Source organism: Anguilla anguilla, chromosome 4 (assembly GCF_013347855.1).
Source record: "Anguilla anguilla isolate fAngAng1 chromosome 4, fAngAng1.pri, whole genome shotgun sequence".
Lineage (NCBI taxonomy): Eukaryota > Metazoa > Chordata > Actinopteri > Anguilliformes > Anguillidae > Anguilla > Anguilla anguilla.
Genome location: NC_049204.1, coordinates 42655154 through 42677988, shown reverse-complemented (window position 1 = coordinate 42677988; position 22835 = coordinate 42655154). Strand labels below are relative to the sequence as shown.

The 22835-nt window shown below is 43.9% G+C and overlaps 1 long non-coding RNA gene across 1 annotated transcript; it reads right to left on the bottom strand.

Annotated features, from left to right (window-relative positions):
* Positions 1–639: 639 nt before the first annotated feature.
* LOC118226329 lies at positions 640–4412 on the bottom strand. The gene is made up of 3 exons (XR_004765022.1): positions 4116–4412; positions 2977–3069; positions 640–768 (listed from the first exon to the last, which is right to left on the bottom strand). It is a non-coding gene; the product is annotated as an uncharacterized LOC118226329 (long non-coding RNA).
* Between the last annotated feature and the right edge of the window lie 18423 nt (positions 4413–22835).

Below are 22835 nucleotides of genomic sequence, written 5' to 3'. Positions count from 1 at the left end.
TTATGAGAGTCAAACAGTCCATATCTCCCAGACTGGTCTCTGAACACGGCAATGGTATATGGTGATACTGTAAGCAGTGCATGTGTAACACCTACAGACAGACACTGAAGTCTTGTGCGAAGATTTTGAAACCACTCCTCTGTGCCAGGATCTCCCTTGTCTCTCATGAATCCCATTTCCACTGGAGATCTTTGCACCCTGTACTCATGGTGCTCAGTTGCGACAGTGAGTGGTGTTTCCTCCAAGGTCAAATAGTAGTTGCGGAACCTCTTTTCACTTTTTAGCTGTTTTATAGTTCTCTTATACAGACTGTCTCCCTTGTCCAGTATCTTGTCAAGATCAGCCTCCTTCAAGTCATGACCCTCATTCTGGTGTGCTAGAAATGTCAGAGCCATGCATGTACACTGACGATTCCTTGACTCAGGCTCATAGCCACTATGATCCTGACTATGGGACGCCAGCACAGATATCACAGAGGGTGGTGGGGCGCATGATTCTTGTACACTATAATTTTCAGAAAGGTCTATGACCTGCACATTGCTGTTGACCTCTTGAACCTCAGGTTGTGCATAATACTGAGCTGTGCATGGGGATGACACCACCGGTAGACAACACACCTCCTGTTTACACTCCCTGTCACATACCTCCATGACTGCAACGCTACTTTGTAGTTCTGGACTCTGAAACCGAGGGTCTGAAAGGTCCAACTTAGCCCAGCGTTGCTTTGCAGCCTCAGATCTCTTCCCTCGGCGTGGCATGATGTTATCACTAAATGATGTGATAGATAATGGACAAATAAGATGAGTTTTTAAATGTTAACACTAACCAGGAAATTATGTAATCATCTTATTTGCCTTTAAATACTGTATCTAGTAATGAGCAGAGCAGTACAGACCTGATGAACACAGCAGGGAAAACCAATAAACACTTTTGGATAAGTTTAATATTGTTTTAGGAGCAAATTAATGTTAGAATATGTCTTAAATGTTGTCAGACCCTTGTGTGACGAAATAAAGCCACTGCTGGTGACATTTGTAGGGCTCTATGAAATCCGTTTTATTTTTTTCTGAATTCCGTTTTATGTTTTCCCAAATTCCGTGTTTACCGTGTTTGTAATTTTTCTGGATTCTGTGTTTTATGGTTTAATCCCATTTTATCATCAAAAATTGTTTTATGAATCCATTTGATCAGACACAATGTAATAATTTATTATCCTTAATCAAATGAAAATATGACAATATATATAACAATGAACACAACAATGCACAAAATAGCTTAATCCAAAACAAAACATTGCTAATTTTAGTCAAGTAAAGTGCTGCACAAAAGAGCTTCACAATGAAAACATCTGAAAAAAAATCTGTTGTAGCAATGAACACAATTTAAAGAACTGCTTAATGAACAGAGCTATCTGTGTCTGTTTTCCATCTCTCAGAGACATCTCCATTGAAATACATGATTGTCAGCCTCTTTGTGTTCAGCTCAGTGAGTGTTGTAGCTAACTTAATAGGTTACATGGTTAATTTATTGTAATTCACTGAAAGTTGTTAAAAGTATATCTATATTATTTACAGTTAAGAGTTAAACAGAAATACATTTCATTTGTATTACGTTTGATTGATATTGATTAGAGATGCATTTCTCCGTTGTATTGGCAAACGAATGGTTGAAAAACTGCAAGTACCAGAATTCCTTGCGGCTGGAAAGTAGGAAGAAAGTGACCTTTTTTTGTTTTGATTTCATATGCGACTGAGACGTAAATGCCAAGTGAATAGCCTAGCGCTAGTTTATTGTTTGTAAGTATAAAATGTACGTCAACTGTTTTCCATTATAAAGAAAGCTTTCTTTTTCATATCCGACGTACTGCTATTATTTCGAAGGTAGTTATACTACAATGAGTGCCTCACGCTTGTCTGTGAGGAGTCTATTTTTCTAGGTTCGTTGATGTGTTGAACGCAGTCGCGCGCACGTACAAAACCCTGCCACACACACAACTCCCCAAAACGGGGAAATGTTTCTCTTCCTCATTTTATTTAAGCAATATCACATGAGGGAGTGCTGTTACACTGTTCACAATAATTTATAACGGCTTTTGATTAATTTAATCAGAAACATGTTAAATTCCATGAGATTTAACGTTTTACCGTTAATTCCATTTTTATGACTGGATCCCGCGATTCCGTCCGCTTTTTCCGCATCGCGGAAATCTTAGGTCTCTACATGAGACAACTTAGATGTAAAATCTGGGGCTGCTCCATAGACAGTGAATGAGGCTCTGACTTTGTGAGGCCATACAATGTCTATGTGAGCTCTAATACCCAAAATACATTTATAATCTAGCATTGCTAGAAGGTCTGAACCAGAATTGAATCCTCATTTGGGTGCAAGAGCTCACAAACATTTTATAGCCTCATAAACTCAGAGTCCCATTCATTGTCTATAGAGCAGCTCCAGATTTTACATCCCAATGACATCACCGATTGGAGGGTTGTCTCTCCAATTTCTAGTTTTAGGAGAGAGTGGTGGGTGTTCACATACTGACTGAACTGTCCTGGGGCACAGTAACACATGTGAATTCTTAAAATGGGTAACATTCACCTTTAAAATAATTCAACAAATCTAATATAGTGAATCTCTTAATTATATAGATAATTTTCCCAGTTAAAACAGCTCAAATGCTGACATCACTGATTGGAGGGTTCTCTCTCCAATTTCTAGCTTTAGGAGAGAGTGGTGCATGTTCACACATACTGACTGAACTGTCCTGGGGCACAGTAAGAGTGGAGTATAAGTGGAATAACCCGATCCGGGCTGTCCTGTTATCAGAAAATATTGTAGCCTACTTCAGTGGTACCACCCCATCGTACATTATTTTACAATAACGGGACAGCCCGTTGTGGTTTATTCCTCACAGATAATAATTTTCCCAGCTGAAACAGCTCAAATGCTGACTTCTGTATAATACTAATTACATACCTGTAACCACGCCTCTACCGAACTTTTGAGGGCAGAACTGGAACACTCTTTCTGCACCAAATGTAGTCCTTCTCCAATAACTCCTGAACTGCCCTGGGGCACAGGAAGAACATATGTAAATTCTTAAAATGGGTGACATGCCTCTTTAAAGTAATTCAACGAATCTAATACAATGAATCTCTTAATTATATTTATACAAGGGCTTGGCTGAATATTCAATTCTGTTTTGTCCAAGGTTGGGCATTAATTCTCAGTAAAGGGACACCTTGGCCTTTTAACAGTTCTAAAATCAATGTGCTACAAAATACAGCATTCTAAAGCAGTTAAAACACCAATTTTGCTCTTTAGAATTTGAATTGTTGTTACATCCCCTCCTGTTTTCAATGTCCAATTTCACAATTCATGACAACATTGAATCACATTTCTAGTTACTGTTGCTAGCTTTATTTAGGGTCGCCAATCATCCTGCAAAATACGGAATCGTCCTTTAACCTACCTGAACAGTAGAATAGGCGTTCCCGTATTTAACTCATGGCTACGGGATACATTTTCATCCGTATCTTTGTGAACGATTGCATTCATAGTAACCGCTGTTTTGAATATAATTCTGTAGTTAGCTGACTAGCTAGCCGGGATAATAACAACCATGACTTGAAACGATTCTGACCTAAAACCCAGAATTTTAATATTAGCCAGATGACGAGTGACGTCGAACCATCATAAAGCTAGCTGGCATTCAAACCCGGTTTCAGAAAGACGCTATGTCTACACTGCACGACCACACCAATTTAAAATGCAAGACAGTGCTAGGGTGAATTTCATAGAGTTATTGTTTCATACAGTTTTCTTAAATAATGTATGCTAATGACAAAAATGACCAACATTGCTGCTAATTGTATGGTATAAAATGAGAATGAACTATTTTTTTCTTGATAGAATCCGTTTTCATAGAATTAACGACCAGAGGTTTTCGCTTAAACAATAGTGTAAATAGAACTACCACAGTTGTTGGTATCACCACCGCCGTCGTACATTATTTTCCAATGACGGGACAGCCTGTCCTGGTTTATTCTTTACACAATACTTTTCCAAGTTGAAACAGCTCAAATGCTAAATTCTGTATAATATGAATTACATACCTGTACCACGCCTCTACCGAACTGTAGAGGGCAGAACTGGAACCCTTTCTGCACCAACTGTAGTCCTGCTCCAATGGTAGGCCTGGTGAATGACCAGCCGACTCTAGAAAAAAAACAGAAAAAAACTGGCGCAGTACGCTGCAACAACTGTTGTCCTCTAATAACAATGACAACCTAAGTCCCCTTCTGATCTATCTACTATAGGCCTATAGGCTATACTTGATATCTTACCACAATTAAATGCAACTAATCGTTACACAAATTACAAACCTGCTGTGATGAGGAAGGTGGGTGGTCAATACACCAGGAGATCTTCTATATCACCCTGAATTAGAGAGGACAATCGAAAAATAAAGTTTCTGAAATTAACATAACTAGGCTATTGTGATTAAAATACCAGTTTAGCCTTACATTAACGTATTGTGAACAGCAATTTTACATATATGGAATATTAATTAGATATATTGACTGTTTTGTGGCCTTTTAACTCGCACTTTCCCAAAATTCCATCAATGATAAAGTCGGGACTGTGAAGTTTAGGTAGCAAACAACAAGGCTGAATCCTTTTGACGTAATTTACATAGCAACTAGGCTATACATTCGGATCGTCTAGTTTCACTCACTGTGGCCAAGCGAAATATATATACAGCTAACCTTAAAAGATTTAATTCAATCTTCTACTGGGACATTTGCCGTTTATTGAGGGTGTGACATAAAATGTCGGTGCCGCTGACTATAATCGAATGTTTTTCACATTTACCGTTTGATCGAGCGAGTAGCCTACCATTCAAAGTAGCCTACATTCTTATGGTTAGTGTCCGATTGTGCTAGCTACTTCACATTCACCTTGTATGGCGATCAATAAATGCTAACAGCACAGTAGCTACCACTTAATTCTTGTCACTTTCATCAACACTGTAATTAACTAAAAAAGGCGACAAACGACCTTTTCTGTGAGAAATGCACGCACATACACAGCTGGCCACATTCTAAAGTTCCATTTTGCCCTCCCTACCTACATAGCCTACACGTTTTCAGCATCAACTTTATTTTCCAGCCTGAAATGCGATCATATTAGTAAATGGCTACACATGTCATGCAACGTGCAAGCAGTTGGATATCTCCTTGGATATTAATTAAATGATTTTAACAGAAAAAATAATGAATCCGCTCGATCGCCGCCGTAGAAACCTTCAGTTAAATGAATTCACATAATAAAATTAACCATAATATAATTAACACGGGCTTACGTTTTCTGAACCTCGGTGATATAGTGGTGTAAGTAGACTTCTAGCGTTAGCCAGCGGTACGCTTCTATCAACACAACGGACCGCACGCTGATATGCACTTACAGCTAGCCACCGCTACAGCATTTTTGTATGAAAACGAAAGTCTTAGCAAACCTTCTGCCAAATCTCTAATCACTACGAATAAATTAGTTGTTCAGTCCAGTTGTTTGCCGATCGTTAGCTAACCCAGCTAGCTAATAGGCAGGGCTAGCGTAGGCTACCTAGTTAGCTAGCGTTAGCTAACGCAGCACCGGGAGTCGGCCAATTAACGTTACCGACTTTTCTCTGTCTTACCTCGACAACATTAAATGTATATAAGAAAACGAAAGTCTTACCAAATCTTCTGCCAAAGGACAATACGAAATAAGAGCAAAATATATGAATATATAAAGATTTGTATGGTAGGCTTTTATTAGACAACCGTCTCTCGTGGAATACCAAGTGAATTGGTGACCTGATATTCAACTCTCAGAGCTTTTGTACATTGCGGCACTTCGATGAGAGATCAAGGTGATTCCGTTTGTTTTGACTGGCGCGGGGTTTATTTTTAACTGGACACTACTTTTGTTTGTACTGTAGCCTATATTCCACTTCTGTGCGATGGACTACATTGCAGAAAAAATGTACAAAATTATTTTATGAAAAGAATAATAAAATTCATTTTCCGTCTTCGGGGCATTAACAGGTGTTACAGGAGGATTCCGACGAGAGAGAGAGAGAGAGCTGGCAGTAGCTAGCAGTGCATGTCTCTGTTCCAGCGAGAGGAGGCACTGGCAAGCAAGCGAGACGCTAGGCTACTTGCGGTGCATGATTGGTGATTAATAAGACAAAAACAATAAGAATTCATATAGGCTATTTAACATTTTTAACTATGAGTTTATTACATGAAATTTCAGATTGTTATGAGGCACATGATTTACTTTTTACACTGAAAACATCATTGTCTGTGGACTACTTTATAATCACATTAACACGCGTGCATTTGTGTGTGCGTGTGTGTGTGTGTGCCATTTTATCCCCCAATTTAGTCGTTATGCCAATTCCCCGCGTGTATCACAGTCCTGGTCGATGCACTATCCTCTGTCGGTCTGGGGAGGGTGCAGACTACCACATGCCTCCTCCGATACATGTGGAGTCGTCAGCCGCTTATTTTCGCCTGACAGCGAGGACTTTCACTGGAAGAGCGTAACTCCGCCAGATCCCCTCCCTGCTGAACAGGCGCCCCGACCAACCAGTAGGCTAATGCAACGATCAGAACTCATACCCTCACCGGCTTCCGGACGTCTGACCAAGCCGGAAGTATCGCTGCCGGGGATTGAACCCGGATCTCTGCGGTGGTAGGCGGTGGAGGGCTTATACCAATGCGCCTTATACCCAGACGGCCCTAACATGCGCGCCTTTTACAGGAATAATGCTATTTTTAAAAAGTGGGTGGCTCTTAAAAGAGCCTTTGGGGCGTTGCAATAAGATCATCAGAGCTCTAAGGCCAGGGCTTTGCTAATGTTTTTCAGAAGCAACCGGTTACCCTCTAAATTTAGATGTGTCCCATCCCTGTCTAAATGATTTAAGCGAATGTTGGGATGCATAATGCAACCCATACCCATGTCTGACATAAAGCCAAACATGGCCCCGTTTAGCCTTCGTCTGGTCCTTTCAAGGCCATATCCGCTAGGCGCGGTCTGGCCCCGCCAGTTCCAGCGAGGGAGGATGTCGGAAAACATCAATTTAGTATTGGGAAATAGCAAATTGATTTCCCTGATATCTGCCTTCATTTGTCGCAACAGAGTAATCCTCGAATTTCCATATGTTCCAATACTGTTCCCACCGAGGTGAATCACCATCACATCTGGGTCGTCGCGGGTGGCAGCCCGTTTCGAGCGGAGAAGAGGCATTAAGTGCTCCCACCTTCTGCCCCCTCTGCCATCCCAGGTGATCTGGCAATTTAGCCCCAAGTTCGGGTCCAGTCCAAAAGCTCCTAAATGAGCCTGCAGCCTGGCGATCAGTGAGCTGCCGATGATCCAAACGCGTGGTGACGAATCAGTCATAATGCCGACAGGAATACAAAACTATAAATGGCGCAAATAGGCTACCTGTCTTAATTTATAGCCTATACCTACTAAGCATATAGTTTACACAAACAACGCAACATTATTGGCAAATGATCCGTCGCATGATTCCGCCCTCTAGTTGTGAATGGCCGACAGCATTTCACGAACAAAAGCCAATAGGATTTAATCAAATGTATTAAATACCCCCGACAAATTTAAAATAAGTGAGAAGTATTAGCAATCGTGTAATAAATTTTGATGCCGCCGGACCGCATGGTTTGGAACTGAGACGTTTTGGCAGGTGTAGGCTAGTGTTTTGGCAGCACACATTTTTTCAATTCCGCATCGTAGCCTATAACAATAAATATGAGTAAATACGTTCAGTATATTAGTTTTACTGTACGAATACCACAAAATATTGGTTCACGTTGTTGGATTTAAAAAAAAACCCACCTTCAAAGTCGCACAGGCGACGATGCGTTTCCCACCAACGCGAGTGATTAGCTAGCTACACGGAAAAGCGGCTAATTTAAAAAAATCTTTTAAGAGTAAACAACCGTTATTTTCTGGCAGGTTAGCGATTTATGTGTTATTATTTCATTATACGGTAGCACGTATGACCTTACATATGAAAAATAAACTGTCAAAATATGTTTTTAGAAAAATCGCCAAAACGGGTTTGACCTCCCTATCCCTGGTCCCCTGGTAGGCCTACGATCTGGGAGCTGAGCTGGAATCAGCGAGCTCCGAGCGGCGAGGTGCGAATCTCTTTGGTGAGAGCAGGGACAAGCGAGCAACGAGCAGAGGTGGGTAACCCGGCTTCAAAGAGTAAAAAGAGTGACCATGTATTTGCTCCACCACCATGCACTAAACCAGCTGATTCTAATTAGCATAACTCTTCAGCATGATAGGAGAACTAATTATTGTAATCAGCTGGACGTTTAGACCCTAAACGTCTGATCCTGGAATTGCCCTTGGCTGGAAGGCAGGCCCCCTGCTTCAGTCACACAGCACCGTTTTTTTTGTTGTTGTCATCCAGACTACTTAAAACCGTTTCGATGTAAATACGACCAATACACAGTAATAAGACTATTTATGTGTATGCTTTGCGGGTGTTGGCACGATGTGAAACAGATCATGCAACACTGTTGGGCATTGGTAGCTAGCTAGTGAATGTGTCGCAAATCAACTTGTTGCCGTGATGTTATAGCACATACACTACTCTGTCTCTGGTCACGGTTCACTCTGTTCATCACAAAGTCAACTTTGCATTGCCCGCAACCACACTTCACAATTTCTGCAGGAATTGTCCAGATATGAAGTAGTCTACAGACAATTATGTTTTTTCAGTGTAAACATTTGTTTTGTGATTACTGCCATCTGGTAGATTGTGTCCTGAACTCATACCATGTTCTTGACCAGAAAACAGATGAAAAGATAAATTATGTACCTCATAATATGAACTTTCATGTAATTGTTAATAATGATACATTTTACAACTTAAACTATATTAAAATCATAATCAACAATATGATTCAAAGCTAGGGTGTTGCTAGGGTGTTGTATGCGGTAGCTACGTTGGTCTAGGTGGTTTCTAGAGTGTAGCTAAGTAGTTGCCATGTTCTTGACCAGAAAACAGATGAAAAGATAAATTATGTACCTCATAATATGAACTTTCATGTAATTGTTAATAATGATACATTTTACAAGTTAAACTATATTAAAATCATAATCAACAATATGATTCAAAGCTAGGGTGTTGCTAGGGTGTTGTATGCGGTAGCTACGTTGGTCTAGGTGGTTTCTAGAGTGTAGCTAAGTAGTTGCTATGGTGTTCTACACGGTTGTTAGGGTGATACTAGGTATGGTGTTTTACGTGGTTGCTAGGGTATTCTAGGTGGTAGCTAGGGTGTTACTTTAGCATTCTAGGCAGTTGCTAGGGTGTTGCTATGTAGTTGATATGGTGTTCTATGCAGTTGCTAGGGTGTTGTAGATGGTTGCTATGGAGTTCTAGGCAGTTGCTAGAGTGTTGTAGGTGATTGCTAGGTGGTTGCTAGGGTGTTGCTATGGAGTTCTAGGCAGTTGCTAGCATGTTCTAGGTGGTTGCTATGGAGTTTTAGGCGGTTGCTAAGGTATTCTAGGTGGTTGCAATGGAGTGCTATGCGATTGCTATGGTGTGTCTAGGCGGTTGCTAGGGTGTTGCTAGGTGGTTGCTATGGAGTTCTAGGTGGTTGCTAGGGTGTTGCTAGGGGGTTGCTAGGGTATTCGAAGTGGTTGCTAGGATGTTGCTAGGTGGTTGCTATGGAGTTCTAGGTGGTTGCTATGGTGTTGCTAGGTGGTTGCTATTGAGTTCAAGGCAGTTGCTATGGTGTTGCTAGGTGGTTGCTATGGAATTCTAGGCGGTTGCTATGGTGTTGCTAGGTGGTTGCTATGGAGTTCTAGGCCGTTGCTAGGGTGTTGCTAGGTGGTTGCTATTGAGTTCTAGGTGGTTGCTAGAGTGTTGCTCGGTGGTTGCTATGGAGTTCTAGGCGGTTGCTATGGTGTTGCTAGGTGGTTGCTATGGAGTTCTAGGCGGTTGCTAGGGTGTTGCTAGGTGGTTGCTATGGAGTTCTAGGTGGTTGCTAGGGTGTTGCTAGGGGGTTGCTAGGGTATTCAAAGTGGTTGCTAGGATGTTGCTAGGTGGTTGCTATGGAGTTCTAGGTGGTTGCTATGGTGTTGCTAGGTGGTTGCTATGGAGTTCTAGGCCGTTGCTAGGGTGTTGATAGGTGGTTGCTATGGAGTTCTAGGTGGTTGCTAGGGTGTTGCTAGGTGGTTGCTATGGAGTTCTAGGCGGTTGCTATGGTGTTGCTAGGTGGTTGCTATGGAGTTCTAGGCGGTTGCTAGGGTGTTGCTAGGTGGTTGCTATGGAGTTCTAGGTGGTTGCTAGGGTGTTGCTAGGGGGTTGCTAGGGTATTCGAAGTGGTTGCTAGGATGTTGCTAGGTGGTTGCTATGGAGTTCTAGGTGGTTGCTATGGTGTTGCTAGGTGATTGCTATGGAGTTCTAGGCCGTTGCTAGTGTGTTGCTAGGTGGTTGCTATGGAGTTCTAGGTGGTTGCTAGGTTGTTGCTAGGGTGTTGCTAGGTGGTTGCTATGGAGTTCTAGGCGGTTGCTAGGGTGTTGCTAGGTGGTTGCTATGGAGTTCTAGGTGGTTGCTAGGGTGTTGCTAGGCGGTTGCTATGGAGTTCTAGGCGGTTGCTAGGGTGTTGCTAGGTGGTTGCTATGGAGTTCTAGGTTGTTGCTAGGGTGTTGCTAGGGGGTTGTTATGGTGTTCCAGATTGTTGCTAAGGTGTTGCTAGGTGGTTGCTATGGTGTTCTAGGTGGTTGCTAGGGTGTTGCTAGGCGGTTGTTATGGTGTTCCAGGTGGTTGCTAGGGTGTTGCTAGGTCGTTGCTATGGTGTTCCATGTGGTTGCTAGGGTGTTGCTAGGCAGTTGTTATGGTGTTCCAGATTGTTGCTAGGGTGTTGCTAGGTGGTTGCTATGGTATTCCAGGTGGTTGCTAGGGTGTTGCTAAGTGGTTGCTATGGTGTTCTAGGTGGTTACTATGGTGTTGCTAGGGGGTTGCTAGGGTATTCGAAGTGGTTGCTAGGATGTTGCTAGGTGGTTGCTATGGAGTTCTAAGTGGTTGCTATGGTGTTGCTAGGTGGTTGCTATGGAGTTCTCGGCCGTTGCGAGGGTGTTGCTAGGTGGTTGCTATGGAGTTCTAGGTGGTTGCTAGGGTGTTGCTAGGGTGTTGCTAGGTGGTTGCTATGGAGTTCTAGGCGGTTGCTAGGGTGTTGCTAGGTGGTTGCTATGGAGTTCTAGGTGGTTGCTAGGGTGTTGCTAGGCGGTTGCTATGGAGTTATAGGCGGTTGCTAGGGTGTTGCTAGGGTATTCTAGGTGGTTGCTAGGATGTTGCTAGGTGGTTGCTATGGAGTTATAGGTGGTTGCTAGGGTGTTTCTAGGGGGTTGTTAGGGTATTCTAAGTGGTTGCTATGGTGTTGCTAGGTGGTTGCTATGGAGTTTTAGGTGGTTGCTAGGGTGTTGCTAGGTGGTTGCTATGGAGTTCTAGGCCGTTGCTAGGGTGTTGCTAGGTGGTTGCTATGGAGTTCTAGGTGGTTGCTAGGGTGTTGCTAGGGTGTTGCTAGGTGGTTGCTATGGAGTTCTAGGCGGTTGCTAGGGTGTTGCTAGGTGGTTGCTATGGAGTTCTAGGTGGTTGCTAGGGTGTTGCTAGGCGGTTGCTATGGAGTTATAGGTGGTTGCTAGTGTGTTGTTAGGTGGTTGCTATGGAGTTCTAGGCTGTTGCTAGGGTGTTTTAGGTGGTTGCTAGGGTGTTGCTAGGGGGATGCTATGGAGTTTTAGGCGGTTGCTAGGTCTTTACTGAGTCCAATGACGCGACCCATAGTTCTCTATGACAAACGGTTCAAAAGTTATGAAATATCAAACATCGGCCAATCAGGAAGGGGGGCGAGGCTGATCTCCACCAATGGACAAAGGACTCTCTACCATGTCCAATGAGGCATTGCACAATTTGTAGGCAATTTTTCCCCATAGAGATGAATGGCCGAATGTTCAAATCTAGAGAGAGACCAGAGTACTGCTGCCAGAAGACAGGGCATTGTGACATCACAAGGGTGAGAAGACAGAGCATTGTGACATCACAAAGGTGAACATTCCGCCATTCATTCTCTATGGGAAAAATTGCCCACAAAAATTCAAATTTTTCAAAAACCGTGCAACCAATCTTTCCACAAAGTAATAGCACACCATTCCCGATCAAGCCGCTCGATTTGACATATTGCACGTGTATGTGGTGCGAAAACTCTGGGAGGAGTAGCGGTCCAAAAAATGGGCGGAATAAATAATAAAGAATAATAATAATAATAATAATATGTGCAATAATAATAGTGTAGTTGCCCTAAGGCAACCACACTAACTAGACAATTCCTGCAGAAATTGTGATGTGTGGTTGCCGCCAACGCAAAGTCAACTTTGTGCTGAACGGAGCGAACAGTTTCTGTAGCATGAGCAGAGACATAGTATGGTATACATGATATAACATCACGGCAACGAGTTCATTTGCAACACACGTATTCAGAGCTAAATTAACCCTTCATCAATACTTGAGATCAGCGATTTACTCACGGTATGCTGTGACCAGTGACGGCGAATCATAAAGGTAGCTGGCCAGTTCAGAGGGTCTTGGGAAAATCTTATATCTACACTGCGCGACCGCACCATTTTAAAAAGCAAGACAGGGCTAGGGAGATGAATTTTATTGATTATTACATGTTAGCCGAGCCGAATTTCCAAGAACGAAAACGAGGCGAGAAATGTGTGTAAAAATAGTTGCATTTCATTTTAAATACAGCTTCTGTGAATAAGTATCGGCTGGTAGCCAGTGGTAGTCAGCTAGCTTCTGTAGCAGCAAGGGGTGAATCAACAACATGCAAGTGGAGTGGTGTACTTTAGCAAAAGCGTTGGGGTGAGAAAGCATTGCTTTCCCTGCTACAACAGGCTGAATGGTCTCATTAGAGCTGCATTAAGCAAAGTTGCCAGTGCCCTGGGATATTAAATGGTGTTACAAAATTAAATTCTATTCATTTTAAATACAGCTTCTGTGAATAAGTATCGGCTGGTAGCCGGTAGTACTAGCTTCTGTTGTAACGAGGTGTACATCAACAGACAAGCGGAGAAGTGTACTGTAGCGTTGGGGTGAGAAAATGTTGCTGTCACTGTTACAAAGAATGCGCAATGCATCTATAATGAGACGAACCTTCCGAATACGATGGGATATAGAACGGCATTACAGAAGTTAAATGTCACATATTATACATAGTTAGAAAGCTTATTCTATCACCTGTTGGATCGATGAAGTGTAGATAAAGGCAGTTTGTACTACAAACTTACAGAGCACTCAATGCAGTATGTGTGGTATTACAAGCTGACGTCTTTTTCTGGAGTAAGACCGGACCTGAAGCTGCTGCACACGTGCTGTTGACGGCGTTGTTCCAGTTTTCAGTACAGTCTGGCTTGTTTGAGAGTTCGTTTATTCAGTAGCTGAGAGCATAAGCTTTCTAACCAGGTATAACAGCACGTCTAATTTTGTTTTTTTAATATCGTTTTTTTAGGTCAACCGAAAGCTATGTCATCATGTCATAGAACGTATTCGCTCTTTGTTAGCACTAGCATGCGAAGACGCAAAGTCTGGCTTGTTTGAAAATTTGTTTATTCAGTAGCTGAGAGCATAAGCTTTCTAACCAGGTATAACAGCACGTCTATTTTTGTTTTTTTAATATCGTTTTTTTAGGTCAACCGAAAGCTATGTCATCATGTCATAGAACGTATTCGCTCTTTGTTAGCACTAGCATGCAAATACGCAAAGTCTGGCTTGTTTGAAAATTCGTTTATTCAGTAGCTGAGAGCATAAGCTTTCTAACCAGGTATAACAGCACGTCTATTTTTGGTTTTTTAATATCGTTTTTTTAGGTCAACCGAAAGTGCTCTCATTATCGCATTAAAGCTATTCGCTGTTTGTTAGCACTAGCATTCTAAGACGCTGCATGTGACGAAACTTCGTCAACGAATTTGCGTAATATCTCGTGAAATACTATTATTATTGAGTACTTCTGGGTATGCCTAAGCCATATGTTTGTTGATATACCTAGCTGACAGCGTTTTCATTTGTAATTTTTCATTTAGAACACGGTTTAATCGCTTTCACTTCCGCAATCAGCTATGTCCTATCCTGGCTGCTGAGACCACAGAGCTGACCGCATCACGTGTGCAAAGCCGACCAATGCTGTAACTTCATAATTCACATTTGTATGACGTCACCGCCCCATTCATTTTCAATGGGAAAAATTGGGCATAAAAATTAATATTTCTCAAAAACCGTGCAGCGAAACTTTCCACAAAGTAATAGCACACGATTCCCAAAGAAGCCGGTCATTTTGACATATGGCACGTGTATGTGGTGTGAAAACTCTGGGAGGAGTAGCGGTCCAAAAAATGGGTGGAATAATAATAATAATAAATAAATAATATGTGCAATAATAATAGTGTAGTTGCCCTAAGGCAACCACACTAACTAGACAATTCCTGCAGAAATTGTGAAGTGTGGTTGCCGCCAACGCAAAGTCGACTTTGTGCTGAACGGAGTGAACAGTGGTAGGTAGTTGCTATGATGTCTGAGGCAGTTGCTAGGGTGTTGCTAGGTGGTTCTATGGAGTTCTAAGTGGTTTCATGGAATTCTAGGCGGTCGCTAAGGTGGTGCTAGGTGGTTGCTATGGAGTTTCAGGTGGTTGCTATTGACCTCCAGGTGGTTGCTAGGGCATTGCTAGGTGGTTGCTAGGGTATGCTAAGTGGTTGCTAGGATGTTGCTAGGTGGTTGCTATGGAGTTCTAGGCGGTTGCTACGGTGTAGTTAGGTAGTTGTTTTGGTGTTCCAGGTGGTTGCTAGGGTGTTGCTAGGTGGTTGCTATGGAGTTATAGCCGGTTGCTAGGGTGTTGCTAGGCATTTCCTATGTAGTTATAGGCAGTTGCTAGGGTGTTGCTAGGGTATTATAGGTGGCTGCTAGGATGTTGCTAGGTGGTTGCTATGGAGTTATAGGCGGTTGCTAAGGTGTTGCTAGGCATTTGCTATGGAGTTGCTAGGGTATTCTAGGTGGTTGCTAGCATGTTGCTAGGTGGTTGCTATAATGTTGCTAGGCAGTTGTTATGGTGTTACACGTGGTTGCTAGGGTGTTGCTAGGTGGTTGCTATGGAGTTCTAGGTGGTTGCTATGGTGTTGCTAGGTGGTTGCTATGGAGTTCTAGGCGGTTGCTATGGTGTTGCTAGGTGGTTGCTATGGAGTTCTAGGCGGTTGCTAGGGTGTTGCTAGGTGGTTGCTATGGAGTTCTAGGTGGTTGCTAGGGTGTTGCTAGGTGGTTGCTATGGAGTTCTAGGCGGTTGCTAGGGTGTTGCTAGGTGGTTGCTATGGAGTTCTAGGTGGTTGCTAGGGTGTTGCTAGGCGGTTGCTATGGAGTTATAGGCGGTTGCTAGGGTGTTACTAGGGTATTCTAGGTGGTTGCTAGGATGTTGCTAGGTTGTTGCTATGGAGTTATAGGTGGTTGCTAGGGTGTTTCTAGGGGGTTGCTAGGGTATTCTAAGTGGTTGCTATGGTGTTGCTAGGTGGTTGCTATGGAGTTCTAGGTGGTTGCTAGGGTGTTGCTAGGTGGTTGCTATGGAGTTCTAGGCTGTTGCTAGGGTGTTGCTAGGTGGTTGCTATGGAGTTCTAGGGTGTTGCTAGGGTGTTGCTAGGTGGTTGCTATGGAGTTCTAGGCGGTTGCTAGGGTGTTGCTAGGTGGTTGCTATGGAGTTATAGGCGGTTGCTAGGGTTTTGCTAGGCGGTTGCTATGGAGTTATAGGTGGTTGCTAGTGTGTTGTTAGGTGGTTGCTATGGAGTTCTAGGCCGTTGCTAGGGTGTTTTAGGTGGTTGCTAGGGTGTTGCTAGGGGGTTGCTATGGAGTTCTAGGCGGTTGCTAGGTCTTTACTGAGTCCAATGACGCGACCCATAGTTCTCTATGACAAACGGTTCAAAAGTTATGAAATATCAAACATCGGCCAATCAGGAAGGGGGGCGAGGCTGATCTCCACCAATGGACAAAGGACTCTCTACCATGTCCAATGAGGCATTGCACAATTTGTGGGCAATTTTTCCCCATAGAGATGAATGGCCGAATGTTCAAATCTAGAGAGAGACCAGAGTTCTGCTGCTAGAACACACGGCATTGTGACATCACAAGGGTGAGAAGACAGAGCATTGTGACATCACAAAGGTGAACATTCCGCCATTCATTCTCTATGGGAAAAATTGCCCACAAAAATTCAAATTTTTCAAAAACCGTGCAACCAATCTTTCCACAAAGTAATAGCACACGATTCCCGATCAAGCCGCTCGATTTGACATATTGCACGCGTATGTGGTGTGAAAACTCTGGGAGGAGTAGCGGTCCAAAAAATGGGTGGAATAATAATAATAATAATAAATATGTGCAATAATAATAGTGTAGTTGCCCTAAGGCAACCACACTAATAAATAATATGTGCAATAATAATAGTGTAGTTGCCCTAAGGCAACCACACTAATAATATGTGCAATAATAATAGTGTAGTTGCCCTAAGGCAACCACACTAACTAGACAATTCCTGCAGAAATTGTGAAGTGTGGTTGCCGCCAACGCAAAGTCGACTTTGTGCTGAACGGAGTGAACAGTGGTATGTAGTTGCTATGATGTCTGAGGCAGTTGCTAGGGTGTTGCTAGGTGGTTCTATGGAGTTCTAGGTGGTTTCATGGAATTCTAGGTGGTTGCTAGTGTGGTGATAGGTGGTTGTTATGGAGTTCTAGTTGGTTGCTAGGGTGTTGCTAGGTGGTTGCTATGGAGTTATAGGCGGTTGCTAGGGTGTTGCTAGGCAGTTGTTATGGTGTTCCAGGTTGTTGCTAGGGTGTTGCTAGGTGGTTGCTATGGTGTTCCAGGTGGTTGCTAGGGTGTAGCTAGGTGGTTGCTCTGGAGTTCTAGGTGGTTGCTATGGTGTTGCTAGGTGGTTGCTATGGAGTTATAGCCAGTTGTTTGGGTGTTGCTAGGCATTTGCTATGGTGTTCCAGGTGGTTGCTAGTGTGTTGCTACGTGGTTGCTATGGAGTTTTAGGTGGTTGCTAGGGGGTTTCTAGGGCATTCTAAGTGGTTGCTAGGATGTTGCTAGGTGGTTGGTATGGAATTCCAGGTGGTTGCTAGGGTGTTGCTAGGTGGTTGCTAAGGGGTTCTTGGTTGTTGCTAGGGTGTTGCTAGGCATTTGCTATGGAGTTATAGGCGGTTGCTAGGGTGTTGCTAGGGTATTCTGGGTGTTTGCTAGGATGTTGCAATGTGGTTGCTACGGAGTTATAGGCGGATGCTAGGGTGTTGCTAGGCAGTTGTTATGGTGTTCCAGGTGGTTGCTAGGGTGTTGCTAGGTGGTTGCTATGGTGTTCCAGGTGGTTGCTAGGGTGTTGCTAGGTGGTTGCTATGGAGTTCTAGGTGGTTGCTATGGTGTTGCTAGGTGGTTGCTTTGGAGTTCTAGGTGGTTGCTATGGTGTTGCTAGGTGGTCGCTATGGAGTTCTAGGCCGTTGCTAGGGTGTTGCTAGGTGGTTGCTATGGAGTTCTAGGTGGTTGCTAGGGTGTTGCTAGGTGGTTGCTATGGAGTTCTAGGTGGTTGCTATGGTGTTGCTATGTGGTTGCTATGGAGTTCTAGGCGGTTGCTAGGGTGTTGCTAGGTGGTTGCTATGGTGTTCCAGGCAGGTGGTTGCTAGGGTGTTGCTAGGTGGTTGCTATGGTGTTCCAGGTGGTTGCTAGGGTGTTGCTAAGTGGTTGCTATGGAGTTCTAGGTGGATGCTATGGTGTTGCTAGGTGGTTGCTTTGGAGTTCTTGGTGGTTGCCAGGTTGTTGCTAGGGTGTTGCTAGGTGGTTGCTATGGAGTTCTAGGCGGTTGCTATGGTGTTGTTAGGTGGTTGCTATGGTGTTCCAGGTGGTTGCTAGGGTGTTGCTAGGTGGTTGCTATGGTGTTCCAGGTGGTTGCTAGGGTGTTGCTAGGTGGTTGCTATGGAGTTCTAGGTGGTTGCTAGGGTGTTGCTAGGTGGTTGCTATGGAGTTCTAGGCGGTTGCTATGGTGTTGCTAGGTGGTTGCTATGGCGTTCTAGGCGGTTGCCAAGGTGTTTCTAGGTGGTTGCTATCGAGTTCTAGGTGGTTGCTAGGGGGTTGCTAGCGTATTCTAAGTGGTTTCTAGGATGTTGCTAGGTGGTTGCTATGGAGTTCTAGGCGGTTGCTATGGTGTTGCAAGGCGGTTGCTATGGAGTTCTAGGCCGTTGCTAGGGTGTTGCTAGGTGGTTGCTATGGAGTTCTAGGTGGTTGCCAGGGTGTTGCTAGGTGGTTGCTATGGAGTTCTAGGCGGTTGCTAGGGTGTTGCTAGGTGGTTGCTATGGAGTTCTAGGTGGTTGCTAGGGTGTTGCTAGGGGGTTGCTATGGAGTTCTAAGCGGTGGCTAGGGTGTTGCTAGGTGGTTGCTATGGAGTTCTAGGTGGTTGCTATGGTGTTGCTAGGTGGTTGCTATGGAGTTCTAGGCCGTTGCTAGTGTGTTGCTAGGTGGTTGCCATGGAGTTCTAGGTGGTTGCTATGGTGTTGCTAGGGTGTTGCTATGTGGTTGCTATGGAGTTCTAGGTGGTTGCTAGGGTGTTGCTAGGTGTTTGCTATGGAGTTCTAGGTGGTTGCTAGGGTGTTGCTAGGCGGTTGCTATGGAGTTCTAGGCGGTTGCTAGGGTGTTGCTAGGGGGTTGCTATGGAGTTCTAGGCGGTTGCTAGGTCTTTACTGAGTCCAATGACGTGACCCATAGTTCTCTATGACAAACGGTTCTAAAGTTATGAAATATCAAACATCGGCCAATCAGGAAGGGGGGCGAGGCTGATCTCCACCAATGGACAAAGGACTCTCTACCATGTCCAATGAGGCATTGCACAATTTGTGGGCAATTTTTCCCCATAGAGATGAATGGCCGAATGTTCAAATCTAGAGAGAGACCAGAGTACTGCTGCCAGAAGACAGGGCATTGTGACATCACAAAGGTGAACATTCCGCCATTCATTCTCTATGGGAAAAATTGCCCACAAAAATTCAAATTTTTCAAAAACCGTGCAACCAATCTTTCCACAAAGTAATAGCACACCATTCCCGGTCAAGCCGCTCGATTTGACATATTCCACGCGTATGTGGTGTGAAAACTCTGGGAGGAGTAGCGGTCCAAAAAACGGGCGGAATAAATAATAATAATAACTAGACAATTCCTGCAGAAATTGTGAAGTGTGGTTGCCGCCAACGCAAAGTCGACTTTGTGCTGAACGGAGTGAACAGTGGTAGGTAGTTGCTATGATGTCTGAGGCAGTTGCTAGGGTGTTGCTAGGTGGTTCTATGGAGTTCTAAGTGGTTTCATGGAATTCTAGGCGGTCGCTAGGGTGGTGCTAGGTGGTTGCTATGGAGTTTCAGGTGGTTGCTATTGAGCTCCAGGTGGTTGCTAGGGCATTGCTAGTTGGTTGCTAGGGTATGCTAAGTGGTTGGTAGGTGGTTGCTATGGAGTTCTAGGCGGTTGCTAGGGTGTTGCTAGGCAGTTGTTATGGTGTTCCAGGTGGTTGCTAGGGTGCTGCTAGGTGGTTGCTATGGAGTTATAGCCGGTTGCTAGGGTGTTGCTAGGCATTTGCTATGGAGTTATAGGCAGTTGCTAGGGTGTTGCTAGGGTATTCTAGGTGGCTGCTAGGATGTTGCTAGGTGGTTCCTATGGAGTTATAGGCGGTTGCTAGGGTGTTGCTAGGGTGTTGCTAGGTGGTTGCTAGCATGTTGCTAGGTTGTTTCTATAGTGTTGCTAGGCAGTTGTTATGGTGTTACAGGTGGTTGCTAGGGTGTTGCTAGGTGGTTGCTATGGTGTTCCAGGTGGTTGCTAGGGTGTTGCTAGGTGGTTGCTATGGAGTTCTAGGTAGTTGCTATAGTGTTGCTAGGTGGTTGCTTTGGAGTTATAGCTGGTTGCTAGGGTGTTGCTTGGCATTTGCTATGGTGTTCCAGGTGGTTGCTAGTGTGTTGTTGGGTGGTTGCTATGGAGTTCCAGGTGGTTGCTTGGGGGTTGCTAGGGTATTCTAGGTGGTTGCTATGAAGTTATAGGCAGTTGCTAGGGTGTTGCTAGGCAGTTATGGTGTTCCAAGTGGTTGCTAGGGTGTTGCTTGGCAGTTGTTATGGTGTTCCAAGTGGTTGCTAGGGTGTTGCTAGGTGGTTGCTATGGAGTTCTAGGCAGTTGCTATGGTGTTGCTAGGTGGTTGCTAGGGTGTTGCTAGGTGGTTGCTATGGAGTTTTAGGCGGTTGCTATGGTGTTGCTAGGTGGTTGCTAAGGAGTTCTAGGCCGTTGCTAGGGTGTTACAGGTGGTTGCTATAGAGTTCTAGGCGGTTGCTAGGGTGTTGCTAGGTGGTTGCTATGGAGTTCTAGGTGGTTGCTAAGGTGTTGCTAGGTGGTTGCTATGGTGTTCCAAGTGGTTGCTAGGGTGTTGCTAGGCAGTTATGGTGTTCCAGCTGGTTGCTAGTGTGTTGTTGGGTGGTTGCTATGGAGTTCCAGGTGGTTGCTTGGGGGTTGCTAGGGTATTCTAGGTGGTTGCTATGAAGTTATAGGCAGTTGCTAGGGTGTTGCTAGGCAGTTATGGTGTTCCAAGTGGTTGCTAGGGTGTTGCTTGGCAGTTGTTATGGTGTTCCAAGTGGTTGCTAGGGTGTTGCTAGGTGGTTGCTATGGAGTTCTAGGCAGTTGCTATGGTGTTGCTAGGTGGTTGCTAGGGTGTTGCTAGGTGGTTGCTATGGAGTTTTAGGCGGTTGCTATGGTGTTGCTAGGTGGTTGCTAAGGAGTTCTAGGCCGTTGCTAGGGTGTTACAGGTGGTTGCTATGGAGTTCTAGGCGGTTGCTAGGGTGTTGCTAGGTGGTTGCTATGGAGTTCTAGGTGGTTGCTAAGGTGTTGCTAGGTGGTTGCTATGGTGTTCCAGGTGGTTGCTAGGGTGTTGCTAGGTGGTTGCTAGGGTATTCTAAATGGTTGCTAGGATGTTGCTATGTGGTTGCTATGGAGTTATAGCCGGTTGCTAGGCATTTGCTATGGTGTTCCAGGTGGTTGCTATGGAATTCTAGATGGTTGCTAGGGTTTTCTAGCTGGTTGTTATGGGTTGCTAGGTCGTTGCTATGGAGTTAGAGCCGGTTGCTAGGATGTTGCTAGGGGGTTGCTATGGAGTTCTAGGCGGTTGCTAGGTCTTTACTGAGTCCAATGACGCGACCCATAGTTCTCTATGACAAACGGTTCAAAAGTTATGAAATATCAAACATCGGCCAATCAGGAAGGGGGGCGAGGCTGATCTCCACCAATGGACAAAGGACTCTCTACCATGTCCAATGAGGCATTGCACAATTTGTGGGCAATTTTTCCCCATAGAGATGAATGGCAGAATGTTCAAATCTAGAGAGAGACTAGAGTACTGCTGCTAGAAGACAGACCATTGTGACATCACAAAGGTGAACATTCCGCCATTCATTCTCTATGGGAAAAATTGCCCACAAAAATTCAAATTTTTCAAAAACCGTCCACCCAAACTTTCCAAAAAGTAATAGCACACCATTCCCGATCAAGCCGCTCGATTTGACATATTCCACGCGTATGTGGTGTGAAAACTCTGGGAGGAGTAGCGGTCCAAAAAATGGGTGGAATAATAATAATAATAACTAGACAATTCCTGCAGAAATTGTGATGTGTGGTTGCCGACAACGCAAAGTCAACTTTGTGCTGAACGGAGCGAACAGTTTCTGTAGCATGAGCAGAGACATAGTATGGTATACATGATATAACATCACGGCAACGAGTTCATTTGCAACACACGTATTCAGAGCTAAATTAACCCTTCATCAATACTTGAGATCAGCGATTTACTCACGGTATGCTGTGACGAGTGACGGCGAATCATAAAGCTAGCTGGCCACTTCAGAGGGTCTTGGAAAAACGTTATATCTGCACTGCACAACCGCTCCATTTTAAAAAGCAAGACAGGGCTAGGGAGATTAATGTGATTGACTTATGGTTTTACGTTAAGTTCAGCTCATTTTTACCATTCAAATAAAAACATTTAACTGTGCTGCAATTCAGAGTTTAATCTGTTACCTTAGATACGAACTCATAGACAGAGGATAGCCTACTACGTGTTAGCCGAAATTTCTGGAGTTAGACCGGACCTGAAGCTGCTGCACACGTGCTGTTGACGGCGTTGTTGTACTTTTTAGTAAAGTCTGGCTTGTTCGAAAATTCGTTTATTCAGTAGCTGAGAGCATAAGCTTTCTAACCAGGTATAACAGCACGTCTATTTTTGTTTTTTTAATATCGTTTTTTTAGGTCAACCGAAAGCTATGTCATCATGTCATAGAACGTATTCGCTCTTTGTTAGCACTAGCATGCAAATACGCAAAGTCTGGCTTGTTTGAAAATTAGTTTATTCAGTAGCTGAGAGCATAAGCTTTCTAACCAGGTATAACAGCACGTCTATTTTTGTTTTTTTAATATCGTTTTTTTAGGTCAACCGAAAGCTATGTCATCATGTCATAGAACGTATTCGCTCTTTGTTAGCACTAGCATGCAAATACGCAAAGTCTGGCTTGTTTGAAAATTCGTTTATTCAGTAGCTGAGAGCATAAGCTTTCTAACCAGGTATAACAGCACGTCTATTTTTGTTTTTTTAATATCGTTTTTTTAGGTCAACCGAAAGCTATGTCATCATGTCATAGAACGTATTCGCTCTTTGTTA